At 39.0% G+C, this 7,016-nt stretch overlaps 1 non-coding gene across 1 annotated transcript; it reads right to left on the bottom strand.

The window, feature by feature from the left end:
* Positions 1-6,547: 6,547 nt before the first annotated feature.
* TRNAW-CCA (transfer RNA tryptophan (anticodon CCA)) lies at positions 6,548-6,619 on the bottom strand. Its single transcript has one exon. It is a non-coding gene; the product is annotated as a tRNA-Trp (tRNA).
* Positions 6,620-7,016: the final 397 nt, after the last annotated feature.

Here is a 7,016-nt window from a genome sequence, read left to right as displayed (position 1 = left end):
CTTTCTGGGTCCACAAATAAATTGGCAACAAGAATAATCAACAATTAATTCTCGTAAACCATGAGTGACATCTAGCAATATATCATGATTACCCAATTTATTGTGAAGCGGGTATTGTGAACCTTTTACTACGTTACCATACAATACGGTCCTTCTATCATCCTATATCCCGACAAGATATGAGATCATGGTCAGTAGGTCGAATCTCTTAATCTTGTCATATGACCAAATCCAAAATCAATCTTGACAAATTATGACACAACCCGTATGGAACAAATTCCATCGTCATATTACCTCGGCCAAGGATTTATCGTCAAGTGATTACTGGATCGCATAGGATATCCTCCTCATAAATCTCGAGGTGATAGATTCCATGTCTAATGCACACATACCTCATGTATCACTGAATCAGGCACATAGATACGTATGATTATCCTTGATTAGAACAACCACATGATATCGTTGATATCCTAATCCACCAATACACAGATATCCATGTCATCTCAGGTCTAAGGACTAGTTGTAAAATCGCAGCTAACATTAAATCATTGACCCGTGAGAAATAACCCATGTGATTTAATGTTAACAGTCCCGTTCAGTGAACTCGTTCTTGTAACGAGCACCCACTTATCTTCCTTCTATAGCTCATACAGAATGGCACGAGACTCACCAACCTTATCTTTCAGTATCTCATACTGAAACAAGGAGGAAGACAATGTGCTGGCCTTTACGAGTTGCTATCATCCATGATAGGAATTCTATGGCCAGGAACATGTTTATAGTATAACAAATTGTGGATTATCCGTAACTCGTATTCTTAACACTTAAGAATGGTATCCACTTCTTATTATACTAATGGATATATGTTTTATAATTTAAACCATATTGCAATTTAAATAAAAACATAAACTTGCCATTTAAATAATATTTAAAGAATTACAAGATCGAGTCCCTTTGTGTCACTGGAACTGGTCTTTAGGGCTCATATCTAACATATATTTCACTACCTACTGCTTCAAAATCCGAGCCTCCTTCAAATTCTCCAAGAGAATCCCGTGCGTCAAGTAAGCCACTAAGGAATCAATCTAACTTAGCTCCACCTCGACCTATAGCATTTTACAAGCCTCATCAATGCTCTTTCAGTTTAACGATTCCACTAGTATTGTTCAAAAAGTAGATGGGTAATCCAAGGAGGCTATTTTTGATAGGATGTCGGCAAGCACATTCATTGATTGAAAGGAAAGCCACAATTCCTTAACAAGGGTCGAGTATCGGGTTATGTTGCCTTCTCTAGCCTCATACTCCCTAACTACTTACTAAAATACCAACTTAGAGCCAGTTTGGAGCTAGAGTCCTATCAGTAAAGCTTCATACTTGGCCTCATTTGTGGCTTTGAACTCAAAGTGCAAGGCATAATGCTAAGTATCACCATCTAGAATCCAAACACCAGCCCAGCACCACTTCCCCCAAAGTGGGAGGATCTGTCTACAAGCAAGGTCCATCTTTTATCGTCCTAAGTAGAGTCCTCAATCATAGCAATGCCTTCAGCACTAAAGTTAACCAGAGCCTAAGCTTTTATTGATGGCTTTGGTTGATTTTCAATATCAAACTCAGTTAACTCCACTACACATTTTAGTAATTGTCTAGAGAAGTTCTGAGAGCCCAGGATTTGTCAAAGGGGTTAATCAGTGAGCATGATGATTTGATATGCTTGGAAGTAAGGTTTTAGCTTCCAAGCTGACACCACTAAGACATAAGCTTGCTTCGCCAACAAAGAGTACCTAATCTTAGCTCCAGTAAGGACTTTGCTTGCTTAATGGATGAGTCATTGTGTACCATTTTCTTCTCGAGCCAAGACTGTAATACCCCATGTTCGTATAAAGTTGCCACGTAATTCTGATGAGTTTAGAATACCGAAAAAGTAATTTTATAGCAATTTCAGGTACCGAATAACTGCAGGGAATGCTTCAGAGTGAAATTGTCTAAGGAAAATGATATGGTCTCGATATGCGTTTCGAGTTAAGATTTATGGTACCCAAAAAAATTGGATTGGGAACAGTTTTTGGTACAATTAAATTACAGCTGCTATTTAGACTTTAAAACTGAATCGTTGCAGGAGGCTCCCGAAAAATTAGCGGAACTCTATGGGGGCTCCGATTTTTTGTAAGGATCAACCCTTCAGTGATTTCGAGATGAAACGACAGCCCGGTGAGGGCACTGGGACGAAATTGCCAATATCGAGTAATGTTGAATTATTAATTTTGTGTTTTCGGTATTTTAATGCCAAATAATTCAGTGTTTGAGGATATTATCGTAATTAGAGAATTATTTTAATAAATGTAGGGTTAAAATTGGGCATTTAAATATATATTCATTTATTATAATGTAATTTATATGTAATATATATATATAATATATGTGTACACGCATGGCAGAGGCCATGCCTCTGTAAAATGCAACCCATGCTCTGCAATTGTCCCATGCCTCTGCATAGCCATTCCCTACAAGATTTAGAGAGGATTGCATGCAAAGAAAATGCCACGCCTCTGCAAGATATAGCCCATTCCCTGCAATCGTGCTGGCAATTGAGTGTCTTAGACACTAAGAGAAATGGGCAAAGGGTTGGCGTTGGCTATAAATAGAGAGGAAGAGTTTGAGAAGAGATGAAGGAATGGAAGCAACTGGCCGAGAAAGAGGTAGAAGAAGCTCGCGAGAGAGAGAGAGAGAGAGAGAGAGAGTTGGAGTCGAGAAGGCCACCTGGAAGGGCCGAAATCGGCCATGGCAGCTGCAGCCAAGCTGCTGTTCGGCAGCCATGGCCGCACGAAAGGAGGCCAGCCAACGAGCAGGAGCAGTCGCGGTGCCGCTAGGGATATGCGACGATGACCGGTGGGCTCGATAAAGGCCGAGGCAAGGGGCGACCGCTCGAGGGAAAGCCGCAGGCGGCCATGGTCGCGAGCTTTGCGGCTGGATACGAGGCAAGGGAGCTCCCGCGATGGCAGCTCGCGGCGGGGAGCGCGGTGCAGTCGGTGTCGCGGTCGACGAAAGCGCCAGCGAGCGGCGAGGGAGGCGGTGGACGCAGCCAACGTGGGCGGCGACAAGGCCAGCAGCCGCGGTGCTCTATTCGCGCGGGTGCTGTGCGAAGAAAGAAGAAGCAGAGGAATAAGAGAAGGAAGAGAATAAGAAGAAGAAGAGAAGGAAGAAGAAAGAAAGAAAAGAAAGGGAAAAAAAAAAAAAAGAAGAGAAGATGGAGTTGCAGGCAGGAGGAGGAAGAAGAAAGTGGAGAAGAAGAGGAGAAATAAAAGAAAAAAAAAGAAAAAGAAATAGAAAAGAAAATGAAAGAAAAAATAAAGGAAATGTGGAAAAAATTTCTAAAAAATAGGAAATAGAATTTTATGGTTATTCCGGAGATTTTAGACAAGAAAATGATTCGAGCACGCATTTCGAGATTAGGGCACACATACCGAGGAAGCCTGAGAGGCTAAATCAATGTGAGTAAAATTTCTTAAAAAAATTAAGAAATTCAAGAATATTATTTTATGAATTTTCATAGTGAAATATTTGAGAAAATATTTTAGAAATATTTAGTTTGAATTTATTGAGGAAAATTAGGGAGAAATAGAGAAAAATGATAGAAAATGTCAAAAATTATGGAAAAATAGGTTTTAATGTTTAATTAAATAATTATGGTGATTAGGATGCTTTGAGAAATAAGTTGAAGTGACTTGTCGAATTTTGAGGTTGGCACGCAAATCGAGGCGATGCACGAGTCGAGGCATGGATATCGAGGTAGCCCGATAAGCTTGAGAAAGGTAAGTGGTACTCCCCAATTAAAGTTAGTTTATGAAAAATGCTTGGTTTGTAAGTGGTTTACGTTCCTCGAAAATATTTTCATCATATTGACATGCCCTGATATGACGTAGACTACATACATGACATGACTATGAAATGCATGAATATACGTCGATATCATTGATCACTCGCATTTGAGGTCGTAGGGAGTACGAACTGGCACCGCTGCTTTACCAAGAGTGCACCCATACACCTCAGTTTCGAAAGAGGGGGCCGCAAAAATGGTAGGTAGCATGAGGGGTACAGTTGACACCTACGAGATAAGACATTGCATACAAACATGATATAACATTATGTACCCTTAATTAGGTGATTCATCATCTAACTTGGGTTTTGCTCCTGGAATATTCAAACGTTCCAGATGGAGATTGTAGCAGATTCAAGGATAAATTATGCATGAAGTGGCACTTAGCAAAGTGCATGAATAATGAAATGTATGTTACGTAGCCCCTGTATTTAAGTTCTGCTACTTTAGATTCTGAACGTTTTGAGGAATATTGAAGATAAAAGAATTTATTTATGATTAAAGTTAAGATATCAGGTTTCGATCTTTGTTTCCGCATTTGACGTATATAATGATTCTCTTTCGAGAAAAATGATTGGGAATTCTGGGACAGATTCGAGATATGATGTGATTTAGAATTAAGTTTGAAAAGAAAAATTTTATTGTCCCGAAATTGTCCCAATTTATAATGCGCCCGAGAAAGCGGGGCGTTACAAAGACCGAGATAACTGCTTTCTCAAACAAGGACGAAGAGAGTCATCAATGGTACTAGAATACCATTAGAACAAAAAGCAAGAGAATGGTACCAAAATACCATTATTCAAACATTACCATAGGAGAATTGTGGCAAGAAAGAAGACCAAAAGAAAATTGATAACAATATCAAAATACTATTATTCGAGAATAGATAAAATCAAGAAATTTGGGAGAGAAGAAATAACCAAAAATATTAGAGAGAAATAAGAGGAATAATTGAACTAATACGAAGGCTAGAGAGAGAATTTTGAATTGAGTGCCATCAAATCAAATTGAATGCCATGTGCATACCAAATCAACTTGAAGCAAGCCACATGACTAGAAATCAAGAGTTTATGTGACACGAGTGACAATGGAGAATAGGAAACAAAAACAAAATGTCATGGCCTAGAAATGGGGTCCACAATCAGTGTTGACCCTAATGCCAGGGTGGCCTTGGCCATTGAGGTCAACAAGCCTCATGTTCCTGTATTCTTAGTAAATCAAAGCATTACCTATGTTTCAACCATTCCTAAGTTAGGAAATGTGATGTCATTCATAAAAGGGAGATAGGAAAGTCATGCAGTCGTTAGACCTCGATTGACTGTAATAAACTTTGATAGCATGGTTGGATTTGAAGGAAATTAACAACAGAGAGCAATGGAGCAAGGAGAAGCATGGCAAAGAGTTATAAAGCAATAGTAGAGCATCTCTCAGCTTGGCAATAGGTGAGGTGGATCTACCTCTCCCCGAGTAAATGATTTTGAGGCAACAAGCAGTGAAAAACCATGGCGGCAAATAATATGTCTCCTTTTACAAAATCTAGAAGGAGCAATGGCAGATGGTTGCAATGGAGATGTAGGAGGCGACAACAAAGATACAGTTCACGGTAAATCTTATCATGGGTTGATCACAATAATGGGTGAGACAGTGGAGCAACAACAGGCGACAAAGAATGAGTAACGACATAAGGACATGACTACTAGTTCTTGACAGCGGTGACTAATCAGAGAGGGAGAGAGAGAGAGAGAGAGAGTTTTTATCCTCTCATGACAGGGTAGCAGCTACGAAAAAATAGAGAAAATAACAAACAAAAAAAATGGAGAAACTTGGTCATGGAAAACAGATATGGGGCAAAAAAATTATCTGGTGGAGATGACAATGAAAATAATCAGTCTCCTGTTTGAGTAAACACAAGACTCAACATAATTAGTCTTGCTCTGATATCATGTTAGAATTGGAGAAAACAATAGAGAAATTGTATTCAATATCTTAAAGGAACTACACAATTTAATGAAGAAATTAAGAAAAGAAGCACAAATCGAAGCAAATCAAGGAACAAAATGGGGAGAGCAAATTATGGAATAATCCAACCATATCTCTAATAATGCATTTACCCAGAGCAATGGAATTTAAACTGCAAAAGAGTTGGTAATGTCACCAACCCAATTGGCAGTAGCTTGCATCCAGTCTATGTGCTATACAGCAATACGTGCTTGCTGCTTATTTGGCATGTGGGAGATGCATACTCAGCCAAGCATTCACACAAACAATTGGGAGACCAAAAAAGCAACTTCGAAAAAACCAATCAAACCACAAAGATTAAACTTCATAATTTTGAATGGAACGCTTAAGAAACACCATTACCTCATGGCATTGCATCCACTTATCGCTCTTGAAACAGAAGGAAGGAGTGATTCGTCCATCTGATAAACCAACTTGTTCGGTGCTCTCCGCGTGCGTTGGCGATCAATTTCCTTGTGTGCGGTGGTGGAGACACAGGCGATTCTCCAATTGGGTGTCTTCCTCTGAAGTCCTTGAAGAAGCCATAGCTGGGAGAAACTGGAAGGAGAAAAGAAGAGAAGAGTTGCAGAGAGTGTACGCATTCCGGTAGACATAAGCAGGGGGGCTGGACGAAAAGATTTAAAGAATAAACAGAGCCCAAAAATTAATGGGGTTTGAACCCGACGTGAATCGAACACGCAACCTTCTGATCTGGAGTCAGACGCGCTACCATTGCGCCACGGATCCACCTCGCTTCTTATGGCATAAATTTTAATTAATATTCAAGCATAAAAAGCCTAATTATGCCCCCCCCCCCCCCAAAAAAAAAAAAAAAAACACAAACCAAGTACAAAGTCTTTTTTTCCAACAAATACAATAACTTTTATTTCCATCAATTTCATATATGTACATGACATGCATAATTTATTATACCTAATTATGATAAACATGGTGATAATTATTATTTAGTATTTATTAAGTGAACCTACATCATTTGATTCCAAACAAAATGTCAATCACCTATTTAATAATAATACATCACTCTTATTTATTCTTTGAGTTATAGTGAACAATAATACGTTTGCCAAAAAATCAGTATTAATACATTAATCATAAACTTATATGCATATGTACAAGGATATAG

The sequence above is a fragment of the Diospyros lotus genome, chromosome 6 (genome assembly GCF_014633365.1).
Source record: "Diospyros lotus cultivar Yz01 chromosome 6, ASM1463336v1, whole genome shotgun sequence".
NCBI lineage: Eukaryota > Viridiplantae > Streptophyta > Magnoliopsida > Ericales > Ebenaceae > Diospyros > Diospyros lotus.
The sequence above is the reverse complement of the archived record's forward strand: the minus strand, read 5'-3'. Positions and strand labels throughout refer to the sequence as shown.